The 19,764-nt window shown below is 43.5% G+C and overlaps 1 protein-coding gene and 1 non-coding gene across 9 annotated transcripts in view; one reads left to right on the top strand and one right to left on the bottom strand.

The window, feature by feature from the left end:
* The first annotated feature begins 239 nt into the window (after nt 1–239).
* The window catches only part of Clip4 (CAP-Gly domain containing linker protein family member 4), a 96,687-nt gene continuing 77,162 nt past the window's right edge, over nt 240–19,764 (top strand). For 3 of the 8 annotated variants that reach the window (XM_031355518.1, XM_031355517.1, XM_031355519.1), the window contains exons 1-2: nt 241–492; nt 11,342–11,405. The gene's annotated coding sequence lies outside the window, so the exon portion shown is untranslated. Of the gene's footprint in view, nt 493–11,341; nt 11,406–12,624; nt 12,783–13,969; nt 14,203–19,764 lie in introns of those variants that run through there. The other 5 variants (XM_031355512.1, XM_031355511.1, XM_031355514.1 and 2 more) reach the window with 5 other exon arrangements.
* Nucleotides 10,635–10,771, bottom strand: LOC116081270. The gene has a single exon (XR_004114782.1). It is a non-coding gene; the product is annotated as a small nucleolar RNA SNORA70 (small nucleolar RNA).

Genomic DNA, 19,764 nt, shown 5'->3' with positions numbered 1-19,764 from the left:
AAGCTGCTGTGGAGGGAGGCCTGAGTGGGAATCGGGGTGACGGGTCTCTTTAGTAACTTGACAGTCACTTTGAAAGGGTTGAGCTTCTTCCCTGTGGTGAAATGAAGGGCTTGCAGGCGTTTCTAGGGTCTTTTCCCTGTCTGACTGCTGCCTTGGCTAAGCAGTAGGTTAAGGGTCCTAATTAGCGCCTGGCCCTTTAAATCTTGTAACCGTAGCGCCCAGGCATGCCATTGTTATGCATTGGTTGCCTGTGGTGACCTGGCTGGCTGGGGCACTCAAAGGGGACTCCACCAAAGGGAGGCAAGCCAAAGCCTGCCATTACCACCGAGGCTTTCTGGAACTTGAATCTACCTAGGCCCCGAGGGAGCCCATTATGAAAACACCCGTTTCCGTACACCCCCAACTAACACGCTAAGCAATTTGTACTCTGCTGAAGAAGGCTGATGAGGAACTGAAAAGTTTTGACATTGAGAAGACAGTCACATGATTTGGGTAAGTCATATTATAAATGTGTCTCCTCAGACCGCCAGTGAAACTCATTACTGTAAAGGCAGAGGTGGATAACCCGAACAAAGCAGAGAACACTGGACAATCTCAGACAAATGAAACCAGGCCATCTTAATTGAACGCACACAAGGCCTGGCCATGTAGACATATGTCAAAGAAATACATCTTTTTTTTTTTTTTTTTTTTTTTAAATACACTACTTGATCAGGAAGTAAGGAGGGTGCCCCAAACCTGGGCAGAGTATTGGAATCACTGTTCAGTCTATTCCTTCTTTTTATAATTGTTGAAATTGCTGATATATTACTATTAAAGAAGGCTCATCATTTACGATTAACTTACCATGATGGAAGTCATCTGGTTTTTAACAAATGTATAATGTCCTCACCATTACAGTATCAGAACAGTGTTCATGTTCCTCACATCCAACCTCCTTGCAATCAGCTCATCCAATCTCTCTCCCATGGTCCTGATAACCGCTGAGCATGTTTTTACCACAGCTTCACCTTTTCCAGGATGCCTGTTAGAAGGGAGTTACCCTCACTGCTGCCCATGCTAACTGGATGCCCTACAGCTGAAAGTGTGCAGTGTAGTCAGGTGACATCCCCCTCTGACAGATACTCACTTAAGTTGACTCCCCCTTGTCTTTTTGTGGCACTGTAGCTAATTACTTACTGTTGCTAAATATTGTGCTTTCCCACAGTTTATCCACTCACCCACTAAAGGCAGAGGATGCCTTAGTTGCTCCAATATTTGGTTTTAGTTGTGTGTGTGTGTCTACGTGAATATATTTTTAAGTCACTTGGACAAATGCCCAGGAGTATGGTTACTGGCCCGCAGCGCGTCAGACTGTAAGAAACTGCCAGCCCATATCTAGAAGTGTGAGTACCATCTTGTTGCCTTCTCAAGTAATGAATGAGAGTTTCTCCATGCTCCATAACGTCAGCCTTTGTTAGTGTTTGGAGTTTCAGCCCTTCTAATAGATGTATAGAGGCCTCCCATTCCTGTTTTCAGTTCCCTAACGACTTACGAAGTTTGTTCATAAGCTGATTGGCCGTTCACATTTCTTCTTCAGTGAGGCGTCTATCCAGATCTTTTGCTCATTTAAAGAATCTGAATCTTCTTATTGTGGAGTTCTTTTGGATAACATGAAATACATACTTAGTAAAGATTTTCTCCTGGTTTCTGTTTTCATTGTCTTAACATAGCCTTTAAAATTTACTTAATTGTGTGTGTGTGTGTGTGTGTGTGTGTGTGTGTGCATGTGTGTGTGTGTGATGGCCTGTGCCTTTGATATTGCATCTAAAAAGTTATCATTGAGTCCACTGCCACCTAGATTTTTTTCTGTTGTTCTCTGGAAGTTGTATGGCTTTGATTTTAATTTATTTCCATGCTCAATTGATAGCTAACTTTTGTGAAAGGTGTGATGTGGAACTATCATTTTCTTGCTGTAGAATTGCCTTCACTCCTTTGCCAAAGACCTGGGGATTATTTTGGTGTGCATATGCTTCTGAGATATTGTTTGACCTGTCTATTTTTTCCTATTCCATATTGTCATAATTACTGTAGTTTTGTTTGTTTGTTTGTTTCGTTTTTGTTTTTTTGGTTTTTCAAGACAGGGTTTCCCTGTGTAGCCCTGGCTGTCCTGGAACTCACTCTGTAGACCAGGCTGGCCTCAATCTCAGAAATCCGCCTGCCTCTGCCTCTCAAGTGCTGGGATTGAAGGCATGCGCCACCACTGCCTGGCAATTACTATAGTTTTATACTGAAAATTTAAGCTGGGCTGTGTCAGTTCTTCAAGTTTATTTATTTTTTCTAAATACTATGTTGGCTTTTCTGGGTCTTTTCCATTTTATTGTGGGCCCCCTTTGGGTTTCTGCGCTGAGGATTCAGCAGTTTAGCATGCTTAGTTGGTAGTCATTTGCTCCTGCAGCTAAGACCTGAGGTTGGCTGGTGAACTCATAGCAGAGCCATACAAGTTTGCACAGTGTCCCTGTATATGGCTTGCAAAGATGTGCCACCCACCAATCCTGCTAGCAACAGCACCTTTGAACTGGTGAGAATAGGAGCTCCTAGCAGGTGTGTGGCATCCCATTGATAAGCTGAACATGAGCGGATCCCTGCCGGAAAGTCTGGCTTAGGACTTGGGTGAAGTTGGAGAAGCATAAATGTGGGCACCACATGGAGCAGGGTACCTAGGGAGGGTAGCAACCCCTTAGCACGTTGATGGATAGCGCATCCCTCCGGCAAGAGGCACAGCCATCCCTTCCTTCCTAGGACTATGCTTTCATCCAGTGGGTGCATTCTCAAAGATTATATACTAGTATATATCATTATATAATGGCCAGCGGTTAAGATGATAATGTGGGCATTCTTAGGATACTGCCAAGTGGTCACTGAGACTATGGGAAACAGAACAACAGAGATCCAACACCCTAGGACATCAGGATATCTTATCTCAACTTGATTTTAAATGAATGTTGTCACTGCTGATGACAACATTTTAGTTTTTTAGTTTATATGGAAACTAAGCTGTCTAGGCAGAAATCATTTGTAAAATCCATTTATTCTTAGAGTCTGAGCTAGCAAAGTCCTAGGATCTCAAGGCAACTTTATTTTCAGTTGCTAAATTTTATTTCAAAATTAGATTTCTTGGGGTGCTTGTAACAACTTTTTTTTTCTTTATGATGTGTAACAGGTACAGGGGAAGAGAGAAAGACAGGACAGAGCTGGCAAAGCCTCTAGCCTTTCCTTCACTGGAAACTCATGGTGGCTTTTCCTTGACCCTATGGGACAGTGTCTCAGGCTGTTAATGTGACATTCAAGGCCAATCTAGCTCTAACCTATCTTTCTAGTTTACCTCATAGTTGTTCCACTGTTAGGCCTGCTCTCGCCAGACTGTTCTGGCTTAAGTGTTGGGATTCCCTGCGAACATTTTGATGTTAAAATCTAATCCCCAGGTGAGGTGTTTTAGGGGTGATACCTTTAGCATTTAGTGCATTTGTAAGGAAGCTCACTGCCATTTCCATCAGGTAATGGCACTATAAGGAAGATGTTCACCTATAAGCTAGGAAGAAGGTCTTTGCCACACTCAGAATCTGTTGGTGCCATCTTCTGCTTGCCAGTCTCCAAATCCCTAGTGTATAGTAAGCCTGCAGTCTGCATTAGTCTCTAACAGCAGCCAGAACGGACCAGGACTCTTCTGTAACTTAAATGTGTTTTGAACTTTTGTTCAGACTTTCTCTCAAAGCATCATGTTTATGAGTTCAATCTCTGGGGGCTAGAGAGACACCTCAGAGGTTAAGAGCACTTGCTGTTCTTAGAGGGGAGCAGAATTTAGTTCCTAGTACCCACATAATGGCTCACAATCACCTATAACTCCAGTCCCAGGGGCTTTGATGCTACTCTGATCTCTGCACACACATAGTTCAGATACACACATGCAGACAAAACACTCATATACATAAAATAAAAATAAGTAAATCTTCGAAAAAAGTTTAACCTCTGGATCAAGGTGGTCCAGGTTTCAAATCCTGGTTCTGCTCCCTAGCGTGTGCTCTTGGGCAAGTTGCTTGGCTCCTCCCTGCCCAATTTTTTAACAACTGGGCCTACGACTCCACATGGGTTGTCTAATTGAATGTGGAGGTGAAAAGGATCAAGAGTGGAAAAATGTAGCAAGCCCCATTCTATTGAATTTAAGGGTTTTTTTTGTTTTTGTTTGTTTTGTTTTGTTTTTTTTTTGTTTTTGTTTTGTTTTTTGAGACAGGGTTTCTCTGTGTAGCCCTGGAACTCACTCTGTAGACCAGGCTGGCCTCGAACTCAGAAATCTGCCTGCCTCTGCCTCCCAAGTGCTGGGATTAAAGGGGTGTGCCACCACCGCCCGGCAAGCCCCATTCTATACTTGAATTTCTCCAACTGAAGGAGTGAAACTTGAATGATATTTAATGCATAAAGATCTAAAGGCATATAGAGACAAGAACCCACAACATATACAAAGCCCCCAGGGCAGCTGGCTCCTCAGTTGCCTAACTATATCTCGTCATGCTCCCTAGGAGCTCAGGAAGTCTCTTTGAAGCCTTTCTTGATCACAGTCTACAGTGTGGAAAGTCTCTCCTTGGAAAACCCTGAGAGCTAGCCCATTTTTTTGGTAGGTGACTGGCTTTCTTGTCCAATGCTTATGTCTTTGGATGACCGTGCATTTGAACATAATTTTGAATCAAGCCTGTACCTAGTAAATCACACCAGGAGGCAGGGACTACCCATCTTATTAAAGGAGCAAACTGAGGTTCAGGGACGTTAAGAAGAAAGATGGAGATCTCAGAGCTAGTGAGAAATGATCCTGGGGTTCTGTTTGGGCTGCCCATGATGGCCTATGTTCATGGCAGTTTTTCTTTACTGGAAAACTAGAGTGACCTAAGTTATACCTGGTCACAGTGTCCCTCTGCCCTCAGAGTAGGAGGCCCTAAACATATATTTAGTAATTTTCTGGACCCAGGTATCATTTGGTTGCTTTTCTAAGTGCTATTCAGGGCCTTAAGGCTCTGGGTATCTTGATTATGAAAAAGCTATTTATTGCATGCTATGTTTTCGTGGATCTTTAAAAGCACAGACTATAAGAACTTCTTACTCTTGGTTGAACTCCACATGAATCTAAAAAAGCAATTCCCATTTTTTTTTCTCTCCTGACTATGCCCTGCAGTCTCAAATATGCCTGGATGAGAGATGTCAGAATCACTTTCATTATTAATTTTTTTCTTTTGTCACAAAGGAGACTTTCTGGTGACTCAGAACCAGCTCATTGGTCTGTCCATGGCTTTCTTTGGTTAGGATGCTTGTTTACCGGTGCAAACCTGGTGCAGCTTCAGTGGGGGAGGGGCCTGTCCTGATATTCTCTCAACTCCTAGTCACAATGTTATTAAAGCCATAATGGTTTATCATGGCCTATGGTGAAACTGCACTGGTTCGTAAGCAACTGATGAAAAGACAGCTTTGGTGATGTAAAAGGCCCTTGCATGGTCAAGCACACTCATGGAAAGGAAGGCAAGCATTAAGCCTTCTAAAAGCCTTGGATCAGTGGTTCTCAATCTGTGGGTCACAGTCCGACCCTTTCACAAGGGTTGCAATCAGATATCTTGCATAGCAGATATTTACATTACGATTCTGACAGTAGGCAAATCACAGTTATGAGGTAGCACCAAAAATAATTTTATGGTTGGGGGAGTCACAAATGAGGAACTGTTATTAAAGAGTCATGACATAAAGAAGGTTGAGAACCGCTGCCTTGGACGGAATAATCTATCTTGATTGGGGTGAACAGCCTGGCCCTTTCTGTCAGTTCATATTTCCCGACTTTGTTCTATTCCGGAGACTATTTGGGGTATTTGTGATATAGCAGGGATAGAGGTCCAATAAAATTCCTGCCCTCTTAGAGCTCCTTTGCAACAGCAACAACAACAAAGCAAAATATTTTCAGTATAGAGGAATTTCCGAGTTCATGCAGAAGAAGAAAGGAGGAACCTCTCAGTCATCATACAGCATTAATTGTTATTATTTATCAGTATTGCTCATCTCTCTCTCCTTCCATACAGTTGTTGCTAATGAAACACCTTAAGGCAATTTCAGGCAGGTGACACAGTATCCTATTCCCCATGACTGTTAATAGATAAAGATTGTTTAAAATAAAAATATATAATTGCAATGTGATCATAGATAATAGAATTAATAAAAATTTGACATAATTTAATATCCACATTGGGTGAAATTTCCTCTAGTGGTCCTATGAATATTCTTTCCTCCCCCCCCCTTTTTTTTACACAAGGTCTCTCACATTGTAGTGCAGGTTGATGTGGAACTCGTTATGTAGCCCAGGCTGGCTTGGAACACATAGAGATTCTCCTCCTCCCTGGCGCGAGGGTTATAGACATGAGGCATATACCTGGCTCACAAATTTCTTTTTAACATGTATTTGTTAAAATCTAAACAAGATCTGCACACTATATGTATTTGTTAAAATCTAAACAAGATGTGCACACTATAGCCTGTGGGTAGGGCTCTGAACTGTTCCGGTCTATGGCAGCCTCTCTGAACTCTTTTGCTGGTTGTAGGAATGAGCTCTTTGTTCTATAGAACTTCCCAAATATGAGTTTGTTTGATTGCATGCTTATGTTTTTTTAATGATATTTCTTCATGCTTTGCCTTTTCTATAACATGATGGCTATATAAAGAGATTTTGTTAATGTCACTTTCAATGGGAGAGAGGGGATCATTCAACTAAAATACTCATGGGTAGTAGCTTGATTCTATTTATGTGTGCCAGCGATGTTTCTAGAGGTTCTTGGTGGCTAGAAATTTAAGTAACTGGTGTGAAAAATGTAGTTCTTGTGCCAATGTATGTGTGCATTCATGTGTGTGTGTGTGTGTGTGTGTGTGTGTGTATGCACATGCATGAGGGTGAGCACAGAGGACAGAGATCAATGTTGGGTGTCTTTCTCAGTTACCCTCCACCTTGGTTTTTGAGACTGGGTCTCTCACTGAACCTGGAACTCACTGGTTTCAACAAGGGTGGCTGGCCAGGGAACCTCAGGAATTTCCTATCTCTACTCCAGTGCTGGTGTTACAGGCCTATGCTGCCACAGGCAGCTTTTCATGTGGGGCAGGGGATTTGAGCTCAGGCTCCCTGTATCTGTGTGGAAAGTGGCTTTTTAACTAAACCATCTTTCCAGACCCTGAAAACAAATGTCCTTGTGCCACAGTGGCAGTTTTGACCCCAATGCTATGAAACATTCCCTTGGTCTCTGCCTTTCTTTATCTTGGTTTACAAGTTTGGCCTTTAAAAGTGGTTGTGCTGTCTGATGGTTGGGAGATTCCTGTTAGCAACAAGGTGGGTTTGAAAGAAATTCATTTGTTCTTATTGGGAACCGAGGCTAACAAAAGGCAGAATAAATTTACAGGATATCTCAAGTCTAAATAAGACCCTGAATCAAGAGTATCTGAGGATGGTTTTCAGGTTTACTTTGCAGAAGGCATTCAGATATTTTATCGACACAACCAGCATGAGAAGCACTGAGTCTGAAAGGATGTGTGCACCAACTGAGGCTTTTCCAGTTTAGAGTCTACTTCAGCAGGGGTCCCCATGTGCAGCCTTGAGAGGGGAGTTGGGTCAGAAAAGGGCATGCCAAGGAGAGGCAGTAGGAAGGCCTGGGGTCTCAGCGGCTGTAGGCTGATGAGGATTTCCATGGCATTGGTGAGCTTCTTCAATAAGTGATGACATAAAAGTTTAAAAAAAAATGAGATCGGGTTTTTCATTTGGGGAGTCTAAACAGAATGACATAGTATCCATATGGGCAGGGTCATGGGAAAGGGTTACATTTTGTACTTGTTATATTGGACATGTCACAGAGTAGATGATGAGGATGCACACATCTCCATCTCTGTATATAGCACAGAGATAAAAACTATGTGCTTGGGATCAGAAAGAGAGATGGTATAAAGGCATGGATTAGAAAGACTGAGAGACTGGCTTCCTGGAAACCCCACGAGAAGTGCTTAAGGGACTGCTGTAGGGATTCTCTGAGGTATACATAGGAGGGCACTCACTGAGCCACCAAGTATCTCTGCTAGATTATGCTGCAGAATGTAGTATCACTGCATTAAATACTCATCAGTAGTGCAGGAGGTTTCCATATCTTTGCTAACATTTGAGGTTATCTTTATGACTTTTTGCCTCTGACCTGGAAAAGCCTATCTATATACATCGCTTTTATACTTTATTATATTTTTATGCACAAATCTAACACACAGAAACACATATATATGCAGACACACACAAACATAAACACATTGAGAAAACACAAGAGTTAAAACTAGAAAAACAATTAGATCTATATCACCTTTCGTAACTGCATTCAGTCCTTCCTCCTGGCCTGATATCACCCTTTCTTGGGTACCTTCTTTTTACATGTACTATGCCCACAGTACATTTGCTTACACACATACAGGGATACATTGTAGGCTAGAACCCGCATGTGTGTGAGAGAGAACATGTGGTTTTTGTTTTTGTTTTTTTTTCCTTTCTGAGACAGGGTGACTTTGCTTAATAGTATACATTCTAACATTTTGTGATTGTTTTTATTTCTCACCCATCTCACTGCTTGCTCATCATTCTGGGCTTTCCTTTGGACGGTCTGGGTAGCCTGTGTGTCTGGGTAACCCTGTTGGTTACCAGGGTTGTTGCTCTGACGGTACCAGGATGAGGACTAGCTCGGGGAGGAAAGGGTTAATTTCCCTCACAGTTCCAAATCCCAGGTTCATCATCAAAAGCAGTGAGGGCAGGAACTCAGGCAGGGCAGGAACCAGGAGGCAGGAACTGATATAGAGGCCATGGAGGGCTGCTGCTTACTGCCTCGCACCTCATCATTTGCTTGACCTGCTTTCTCATAGAACCCAGGACCACCAGCCGAGGGGTGGAACTGACCAAGATGGTCTGGGCCCCTCCCACACAAATTACAGATTTAAAAAAGTGCTCTCCAGGCTCGCCTGCAGCCCAATCTTAGGGAGGCATTTTCTTAGCCACTGTGTTAATTTTCTATCTCAAAGCATCTTGAGTTGCTTGGCTAGGCCTCCGGGCATGCCTACAGGATGCCTATAGAGCATGCCTATCTTGATTATGCTGACCGATGTTGGGGACCCACCTGCCTGTGGGCAGAGCTGTTATTCTCCAGGCAGTAGATTCTATACTAGCTAAATGGAGCTGAGCAGCAGCGCTCATCTCTCTGCTTCCTGACTGGGATGTCACGTGACCAGCTGCTTCAAGCTCTGTTGCCTTCACTTCCCTGGAATGATGGATTTTGGAACTGTGAGCTTAAATAACTCCTTCCCTTCTTAAGTTGTGTTTGTCAAAGTATTTTATCACAGCAATAGGGAAGGAAACCAAGACATATCCCCATAAACTGTCTACTGTTACCTTTTCCACAATTTTCTATTAGTTTTGTTTTGTTTTTTTTGACTGATTTTTGTTTTAGGGACTAATTTCTAGTTATGTTCGCACATTTCACATAGCTTCTTTCAATTTCATACTTGTACATTTTTCTTTTTAAAAAAAGTATCATCTTTAAGGGTGTATCTGCATTTGAGTATATGCATGGTGCAGTACCCACTGTAGCCAGAAGAGGGCACTGAATCTGATGGAGCTAGAGTTGTAGGTGGCTATAAGCTGGTCTTTCTTGGATGTATGGACCAAACTCAGGCCTTCTGCAAGAGCAGAATGCACTCTTAACTGCTGAGCTGTCTCTCCCCTTGTTTTCACTGGAGGTCACCTACGGCCACTCAGTGGAAGAATTTTGTAAGGATTTACACATTTGTATGATTCTTTGTCAATCCTAGTTCCTGTTAGGGACAGATGAAGTTGTTCTATGACATTTCCTACACCGTCTCTGTCACTGACCCCAGGCCCTCCCACATATCAGGTCCACTCATCCCCTCTGAGAGCCCAGTGCTTTAGTTGTGTATTAGGAGTACATCCTTAGAGCAGATGCACATTCAGCATCTCCCACACTTTCTTTTCCCTTTGTATGTTCACTTGGACTTGCTTTTTGTATCTGGTGCATGATTTGTTTTGTTTTGTTTTGTTTCCACTATTAAACAAGGCTGCTTGACCAACTCTGTCCTATATATAACTCATACTTTTTTGTTGTTTTAAGCGGACTTGATGCAAGATTTATTATTGAACATGATTTGGTAGGGTATAGGAGAGCACTGGAAGCCTTCAGGAATGCAGGGCTCTCCACTTATCCAGAGGACCATGATTGGGGATATATTTGACACCACAGCCATCAGGAATGAGCCGCTTCTCAGCAACCGTGTCTTCAAATTCATCGGCATTAAACTTGGTGAAGCCCCACTTCTTTGAGATGTGGATCTTCTGGCGACCAGGGAACTTGAACTTGGCTCTGCGAAAGCCTCAATCACATGTTCCTTATTCTGTAACTTGGTGCAGATGGACATGATGACCTGGACAATGTGAACCCTGGCCACTGTGCCCTGGGGCTTCCCAAAGGCACCTCGCATACCTGTCTGGAGCCTAGATCAGGGGACAGCATTGTGATCACAGGCTTGACTACCAACTGCCAGAAGTTTGTCTCCAAGGTCCCTTGAGGCAACCCATCTAGACAATAGGCTACATACACTACCAAGCAGGCTGCTGTTTGCAACCATTGCACACCAAAGTCCCCATGGAGAAAAGGGACTTGGCCAGCTTAATTAGCTGCATATAACTCATATTTTTTTAATCATTGGTTGTGGTACCCCTTTTATGTATACCAAGGACATGCTCATGCAGGGCAGCCCTGCATTCTAGGTAATTTTTCTCTTTATTCCTAGAACAGCATCCAATTACTTTTATTAAGATATAGTAAAGACATAATCTCTAGTATAGCAAGTCTCCTTTTGTTCTTGCTTTTAGAAATTTGCCCTATCTAAAGTTATATTTAAAGTTTTATGTTTATTGAGCACCTTAAAATTTTAGTTATAACAAAACATTGAGTCTAGTGATCAGCTTGACATTTTTACAGTGCAAAGCCATGCTGACCAGGGCATATTTCCTCATCTGTTCAGTCTTTTTTATGTCCTTCAATAGAGTTTTAAGAGCTTCTCCATAAAGTTCTGAAAAGTTGTTAAGTTAATCCCCAGATGCTGCAAGTATGAGAAGTGTCTTACTGTCTCCCTCCTGCTTATTTGCTGCTGATGTAGACTATTGGATTTTATAAACTGATCTTGTGTTTGGCAGCCTTGCTGAACTAATTCCTTCTAACACTGTGCTGATTTCTTTTGGGTGTTCCAGGCAGAGAGTCCCGTCACCTGTGAATACCGTAGAGAGGAAGACTTTGCGAGTTCGGTTAAGCGCTGTAAGCATCCCTGCTGGTTGAGTCTCCATCCGCCTGGCTGTCCCAGAAGACTGTATCTCATGTACTCTCTCCCTTCTCTCGGAATGATACCCTGCCCGATGCACGGAAGGAGGATGAGCAATGTCTGAATTTCTGAGTGGTCCCTGCTCATCATTCGGGCATCTCTGAGCCCTCCCTAATGGCTACAAGGGCACTTTATGTAGACGATGCCAAACAATGTCTTAAGAGACTTTCAGATCATACTTAGTGTAAATCTTCTGCTCCACTTCATTTGTGGTGAAGACAAGATATTACGGGTAGTGTTCTGTATAGTGGACGGTTGGCCACACCTCCTCCTCTCTCTGTGGTATTGACCACTGATGGATGCTGTTCCCTCTTGGCACTTGGTTTCATCGTGATATTCTTCTCAGCGCCTGTGATGGATCACATGCCATGTGCCTAGCCATTCCAATGGCTAGTTCAAGCTCCAAATTTTGGCCCAGTATAATTGTCCTATTTCCTTTTTATTAATTGCAGAATTGGTGGGATATGTGTGTGTGTATGTGCCAGGGAATAGCACAGTAACAAGGGCTTGTGTTCCTGATGGCTGAGCATAATTTCAGGTTTTAGAATAAAGGCAACTAAGTGAGTGGCAGGCCCTCCCTGGTGACTTGTTGTCCTTGGAATTTGCCAGTGTACTGTGAATGTTGGGTGTAGCAGGAAGAGGCAGTAGTCTGGCTGGTTCTAACAGAGATCTTCATTATAGCTTAATACCACTCAGCTTGCCACACCCCATCACCTACTAATAGTGGTATCTTGATGGATACCTTTTTTAAAAAAAAAGCAATAAAAGTAAACTGTGTAGCTTGGAAACGTCACCAGCAGCTCCTGTTAACAACAGATCCTTATGAGTTTCCGTATTTCAATGGCACTTAGAGCCAACAAAAGGCAAATTGCTTTCTCTTTTAGCCAGCTGAGGAGGTGGGCGGGTTAGGCAAGAATTGGGTGTGATAAAAACAGGGAAAGGAGGGGGTGGAGGCCCTCCAAGGAAGGGATAAGCATCTGTGTTACATTACCATCCTCAAGAGTGCTCTAAGACAGAGTATGCAGGGAAAGAGAACCTGGCGGCTGCCCAGGGGTGTGGGATGATGGAATTTAGTACTGCATAAGCACCCTGAGTTTTAGTTGGCCTTGTGCCCCACCCAGTTCTCCATTGTGGTCTGACTGCCTCAAACAAGTATTTGGATATCTTGGCTTGAGTTAGTAGAAGCACAAGAGGTAGGCAGAGGTGGAAGGCTCTCCGTGGTCCTCGCCAGGTCACCGTTTCGTTCTGAGCATCATATTTAAGAGAAGCCAAGACAAGCCAGGATGCACCCCGAGGAGTCCTTCAACCAGCTGGTGAGTAGGGTTACAACCATGCCATAGACGAGCAGCCTGAGAGATAGTGAATGCTCATCGTTCTATCTTGCACTGGAGTTAGATGTTCTTTGAATTCTCATGGCAGAAACAACCCTGGATTTTAGCTTCTAAGGAAGGATGTTTTGCAAAAGGCTAGTCTAAGCAACCTTAAGAGTTAGCCAGTCCCTTCTTAGGCGTGTCCAACTAGAGTCACTTGGTGGGAGAATGTTGTGAAGACTCAAGCAAGGAGAAAGTATTTGTGTTTGTTTTCCTAGCCTCCAGAGCCAAGAGTTCTAACTGGAAAAAGGTGCTCTGGGATGTGGTGTGCACTTACCTCTGGGCTGGCAGGGACACTGAGGGACATCCATTCACATGTTCTCTCAACGAGTTAGTTACAACCCGATAGTGAAGAGACACCAGCAGGGTAATAGTTTGTGAGGCCTTCCAGAGCTTGGCCTCTAACTCAACCCAAGATATCCAAATGGTTGTTTGAGGCAGTGTCACAACTCTTAACTCGAGTTTACAAACTTGTAGGTCACATTTGCTCTCCCTATTAAAGATCAACACCTTTCTGCAACATTGGAAAGAACTAGAGTGTCAGCGCCCACATCTGCTAGGGGTCAGTTTCACTTCTTTCTCGTTATGGGAAAATGGAAGAGATGGGAAATAGAAGGTAGATGAGGAGGGAGCAGAAACTAAGGAACTTAAGTTCATTTCTTCCCTTGGCTGGCACACTTCCTTTGTAATTGCTCAGCTGGATATTGAGAAGGGTTTTTCACAGCAGGGCCTGGAAACATAATTGACTGATGGATCTTACCCTGTGCCATGCATGGCCACCTTATTTAAAAGGGTAAGATGTGGTCTCTGCCTATCAGATGCTGTAGGTGGGAGCTCTTCCAGCCCAGGATGCTATGAAGCAAGGGTGGCCAAACAGGGCCAACTAAGACCTTGCAAGAAGAGGGTATGCCGGCTGCAGTCCCAAATCACTGTCCTGGCCAACCAAGTTTCCTTTTAGAGCCTGGTTGTGCTGCGCTGGACAGATCCCCATTTGTGCACTGCAGGGCAAGGCCACGGGAAAGGCCACCAGACACTGTGAGCCTGGGCACAGCAGGTGCAGCCTCCGCAAGACCTTTCTCCTGTTGAGGGGCAAAGGGCGCAAGCAGGAGGCGAGCGAGCGCAGGCGCGTGCGCGGGGCCGAGGGCCGAGGCCTGCGCGCAGCCCGAGCGGCTGCACTGCGCGCGCGCCGACCCGCGTGGGGCCCGGTTCCGGCGCGCGCGGCGTGGAAGGCAGCGGGTTGCTGCTGCCCGGTTGGAGGCTCCGCGGCGGCCACGGGACCCCTGCGGGAGGGCGGGAGAGCGCCCCTGCGCCTGGCCTCTGCGCCCCGCGTCCGCAGCCGGCGCTCCGCGGGGACCCGGAGCAGGCAGGTGGCGGGACACTGGGGGCGGCGGGACCGGGAGGCCGGGAGTCTGGGCCTCAAGGCGGTGGCGGTGCGGGCCTCCTCGAGGTGCCCGGAGGCCTCCCAGGACTCGGACGGGCGGGCGTGGAAGTGGGTGCTCGTTTCGCTTGCTCTCTGGCTGAGATGGGTGCCCGGCTGAGGCCGGCGCTCCCCGGATGCCCGGAGTATCTCCCACGCGTGGGGCTACGCACCCTGGTGGGTTCCCACACGCCGGCCTCTTGAGGTTCTCACTCGCATCCCTTTCTGACTTAGATCATTAAGAAACCCGTGGCCACGCGTGTTCAGAACTGAACTGCCTTTGCCTCGCCTTGCTGCTCTGAGATTCCTTCATACTAATTCGCACTGAGAAGTTGCAGGAGGGTGTGAGCCGAGTGAGACTTGTCCCGTGCGGAACCTCCAGGATTAGATGAACGGTGTCCATAGCAATATATGTGAGGTGGTTCACTTCATCCAGACGCTCCGTAGGCCTTTGGGATTCCAAGTTGGCTTTGAGACAAGGTTTTGACCTGTATCAGAATGCTATTTTGGTGGGATAGTAACTTGGTGCCTGTTACAGGCTACATTGTGGGTACATTGTAGCACTAGCATAGCGTAAAAACAGTGCCTTTGCAATTCTTCTGAAGTGTGTTCCTCAGTGGAGACCTTCATCAACTATTCGGTTGCCGTTGACTCTTGCGTTGACTTTTGTCGGTGAATCTGCTGCACAGTTTACTATGGAGCAGAAGAGCAGGTGTCGTAGGGTGCAGAACCTGGAGGGAAAGCAGAGACTTGGAAATGGCCGGATTCCAGCTTTCTTCATCTTGCCTATGTAAAACCATCCATCCTGGTTTCATCTGAACATAAATATGATGGTTTTTTTTTTTTTTTGGTAATGCTTTCTTTCATTTGTTAGCCACTGTTTAGGCTCAAAGATAGACTCTTGACACAACCAAAGTGTTTATATCTCTTTTGTAGATTTAGTACGTGATGCACTGCTCCTTGGATTTATTTCCACTCTCCTATTTCTCAGCTACAATCCCAACAGCAAGGCCTTTTAAACAAGCGATGGTTAGAGTGGTATCATTTTGCTTATAACAGTCGAAGGTTTAAAATACATATTTGTGAGCTTGAGCTGACAGAGTCATCTTCACTGTCTCTCTGCTAAAACCCTTTAAGCATCTGGCTGCTTTTAGTCTGACTGTTCTCTTAATTATTTATAATTATGCTGTTGCAAGCTTGCTTGGCACAGCAGACTTTCTCATTTCAGGCCTCTGTAAGTTGTTTGTTCTCGGAAGAGTGAGCTGGACTGTTTTCCTTCAGTGCTGGTCAGGGGAGTGTCCATAGGTGAAATGTCCTTCTAGTTAGCCACATGCAAACTGACCTTTTGAACATTCATATAGAGCTAAAACAGGGCATATTACACAGTCCCAGGTATATAAAATAGGTATACAAATCAAACATTTATTGACAAGAAATCATACATTTATCTTGGAACAAAAGTATACATATGATTTTGCTATTTAAAGATAAAAACAAATTTGCATGCTGAAGAGATGATTTGTTCATTAATTTTTATATGTAAGTTGGACAAACATTTGATACTACAGGATATGGAACATCTTCAACATTTTGTAGAACTGACTTATAGTGCTGACAGTGCTGTTTTATATGAATATAAATAGAAAATATTCAAAATATATACAAATAAATACATGTGTATTTAGGATCCTTTTAGAAGTTGCTGGAAATTCTGTCTTAATCTAAAACCAGAATTAATTTATGAGCTTTAAAATCTTTTTATTTTTAATTTACATGCATGAATGTTTTGCCTGCATATATGTATGTGCCTGGTAGAGAGTGCTCCTAACTGCTGAGCCATCTCTTGTCAATGAATTTTAAGCTTTTTTTTTTTTCCTGGTTTTTGAGACAGGGTTTCTCTGTGTAGACCTGGCTGTCCTGGAACTCACTCTGTAGACCAGGCTAGCCTCGAACTCAGAAATCCGCCTGCCTCTGCTTCCCAAGTGCTGGCATTAAAGGCATGTGCCACCACTGCCTGGCGAATTTTAAATTTTTTAAAAAGTTATTTATTTATTTATTTATTTATTTAATTAATTTATTGGCAAGGTCTCAGTGTCTAGCCCTTGCTGTCCCGGAACTTACTGTGTAGACCAGGCTAACTTTGAACACATTGAAATCTGCTTGCCTTTGTCTTCCAAGTACTGGGACTAAAGGCATATGCTACTATGCCCAGCTAGTGATTTTTTTTTTTTTATAAATTTAGAACACAAACAGCAATTAGTGAAATCAACATTGGAACAAAATCTAATTCTAAAATATGCTAATTTGATGCTTACATGCTGAGGAACAACAATGGGAACTTAGTAAAAGTCTTTGTTTTCTGTAATTAAAGCATTACATTTCTGTAAGAGCAGAATACTTTGTAAAAACACTGCAAGTCATGACATACACCTGGTCTTGCATCTGGGTGGAGCTATTTCAGGCAGTGTCAGATGGCACTGAATGGCATGTCCACATGTTCAGTGAACACTGTGTTCAGAAGCAAGGCCGCAGTGAGGTCACATGATAACGCTGTAAGCGCTACCTGAAACATCCCAGATACAGTATGTATCTGAGTTTGTATTATTTTTAGGTGACTGTGCATTTGGAAACCTGAATTATTTCAGATTGCCTTTTTTTGTGTGTGATACTCCATATTGCATTGTGTGTCATCCCTTCCCTCAGTTTTAAGAAACTCTGAGCTAGACCAACTGACAATTTAAAAGCCACATGTAGCTAGCCACATATCCTAGGTGGTCATCTAGCCCCTAATTATCAGAGCCCAGAAATCCTAGGCTAACTGTCTTATCTCTTTGTCTACATTGTATCCAGCTCTTGTCAGTCAGAATACTAATTGTACAGTATTTGTGCTTTCTGGTAGCAACCTTGCCCTAGGATAGTATCTATGGGAGGGCAAGTACATAATTCTTATCTTTGGAATACACAGCTTAGGACTTAATGAGAAACAATATTTATTAGAATCATGAGGGCAGGTGTCTGATATTCAGTGTAGGGCTCAAGGCTGCTTTTCCAGTGTGTTGTTTGTAGTAAATAAAAAGGTCCCTAGGGCCTTGCTTTTACATGCTTATTTGCTTAGGTATGTTTTTAAGTCTCATGAAAATAAAAGCTCAGATAGTTGCAACATATGTGTGGTGAGTAAACAGATGTCTTATAGGTACCAAATAGAAGGGTCATTGAAGTTGTGTTTGTAAAATACTAATACTTAGTCATAATTTTGGAATTCCATGAAAATTAATAGCACAACCTACTACTGTGGGAAACTGGATGAAGTGACTGTGATTCTTACAAATGTGGACACAGCTTGGGGCTCCTTGTTAGTCAAGAAACTCCAGTATGCAGCTCTTGAGCCATATCTCAAGCACATTTGATGGAAAGGCTAGGGTGTAGCTTAGTAGTAGAGTACTTGCCTGATATGATTTATGTGAGGCTGTGGGTTCAATCCCCAACATCACAGAAATACTTTCTTCTCTTCAGTTGGTTCTCTTTGGAGGCCTGATACCCCCAAACCTCTCTGCAGATGTTGGTTGACGTTTCTTATTACTGATGTCAAAGCAGGATCAGGCTTCTTGGAAACGCATGAGCTGTTCGAGACATGACCATATGTTTTTACTCAGAGTTAATGGAATAAGATATGATTCCCATGCACCTGGAAGTTTGGAGAATTTAGTTCCAGTTATTGAAACTATTAGAAGTTGTTGTACCCAGGTAATCAGGGATGATTTCTTTCAGAACAGCTCTTACCAGTTAGCCTTAGGAGATTTTTGGAAAAATACCTACTCAACTCAGATCAGTACATTTCTAAACTTGATCAAGGTTGCAGGTACCATAGCCCTTTAGAAATTGCTTCTGCGAGCTTGGAATACAGGAAGAACAAACCACAAGGAACTCAAGAAGAAGGAAGACCAAAAGGTGGACATTGCATTCCTTCTTAAAAGGGGGAACCAAATACCCACAGAAGGAGTTGCAGAGATTAACTATGGAGCAGAGACTGAAGGAAGGGCAAGCCAGCCTAAATATAGCTATCTCCTGAGAGGCTCTGACAGTACCTAACTAATACAGATGTAGAGGCTCACAGCCATCCATTGAACTGAGTACAGGGTCCTCAATTAAGGAGTTAGAGAAAGGACCTATGGAGCTGAGGGATTTGCAGCCCCTTAGGATGAACTAACTAGTACCCTCAGAGCTCCCAGGGTCTCAACCACCAACCAAGGACTGCACATGGAGGGGTCTGATTGTTCTGGCAGCATGTGTATAGTAGAGGATTGCAAATTTGATCATCAATAGGAGGAGAGGACCTTGGCCCTGTGAAGGTTCTGTGTCCCAGTGTAGGGGAATGCCAGGGCCAATAAGTGGGAGAGGGTAGGGTGGCAGGCATGAGGAGGGGGGAGGCAACAGGGGTTTGTTCTTGTTGGTTTTGTTTGTTTCTTTGTTTTTTTTGGAGGGGAAACTGGAAAGGAGAAATTTACATGTAAATAAAGAAAATATCTAATAAAAAAAAGAAAAAAAAAGATATTGCTTCTGTGAAGCATTCTCAGAGTATGTGAAAGCTTGTATAGTGGGTAGTTTGTGGTGAAATGTGAAAGAATTTTCCTTTCTCTTTCTCTTTTTTTTTTTTCCAAGAAGGTAAAGAAATAGGACCAGGAAAAATATTAAGATGCAAAAATATAAGGAATGCTCCTCACACAGGTTACAGAATATTGTAGTTTCTCTGGTCTTGAAGTGTTACGAAGTGGATTTCGTGTCTTATGTGAATTATCTTTCTACCTTCGATCTGGAATTTCAGTGTTTATTACATGTGTACAAGATGCTAGTCTTGTTCTTGTAGTAGTTGATGGTTGTGTAAAATGTAGTTCTGTTATTGTTATGTGTGTACACATATGTGTGTATGTCCATGTGTGCATGTCCAGGCCAGAAGGTCAGCTGTCTTCCTTCATACTTTTCTACTTTTTTACCAAGGTAACTTACCAAGGGTTGCTGAACCCTGAGATTTTGATTTGTTTGATCTAGGAAACCATCCTGGCTTGGGGAATTTGTGTTTCCACCTCCTAAATGTTATTATTACAGGTGGGTCCCACCCTGCTTTAGTGTGTGTGTGTGCGTGCGTGTGGTGTCAGAACTACAGTCCTGACATTTGCTCAGGTTTACCTACTGAGCTCTTTTTCTAGTCCCACATGACATTCTAATCTTTTAAGGATCTTGACAATCTGCAAGAAATGAAAGGCACTCACAGGATCACAGTAAGCAATTTTGTTTTATCACTTTGCTGACAAATTAAGATTATAGAAAACAAGTCCAAGTCCAAAAAGTATGGTAACTGTGAGATTACTTTCCCAAAACACTACTTGAAGCATGCTTGTCTCTTGTTGTGCCAGTTCCCTGGTGCTTATAGAAGTGTATGGTTTTGCTGGGCGGTGGTGGTGCACGCCTTTAGTCCCAGCACTTGGGAGGCAGAGGCAGGTGGATTTCTGA

The sequence above is a fragment of the Mastomys coucha genome, unplaced genomic scaffold (genome assembly GCF_008632895.1).
Source record: "Mastomys coucha isolate ucsf_1 unplaced genomic scaffold, UCSF_Mcou_1 pScaffold6, whole genome shotgun sequence".
In the NCBI taxonomy this organism is placed as follows: Eukaryota; Metazoa; Chordata; class Mammalia; order Rodentia; family Muridae; genus Mastomys; species Mastomys coucha.
This window is presented reverse-complemented; position numbering and strand designations above follow the sequence as displayed.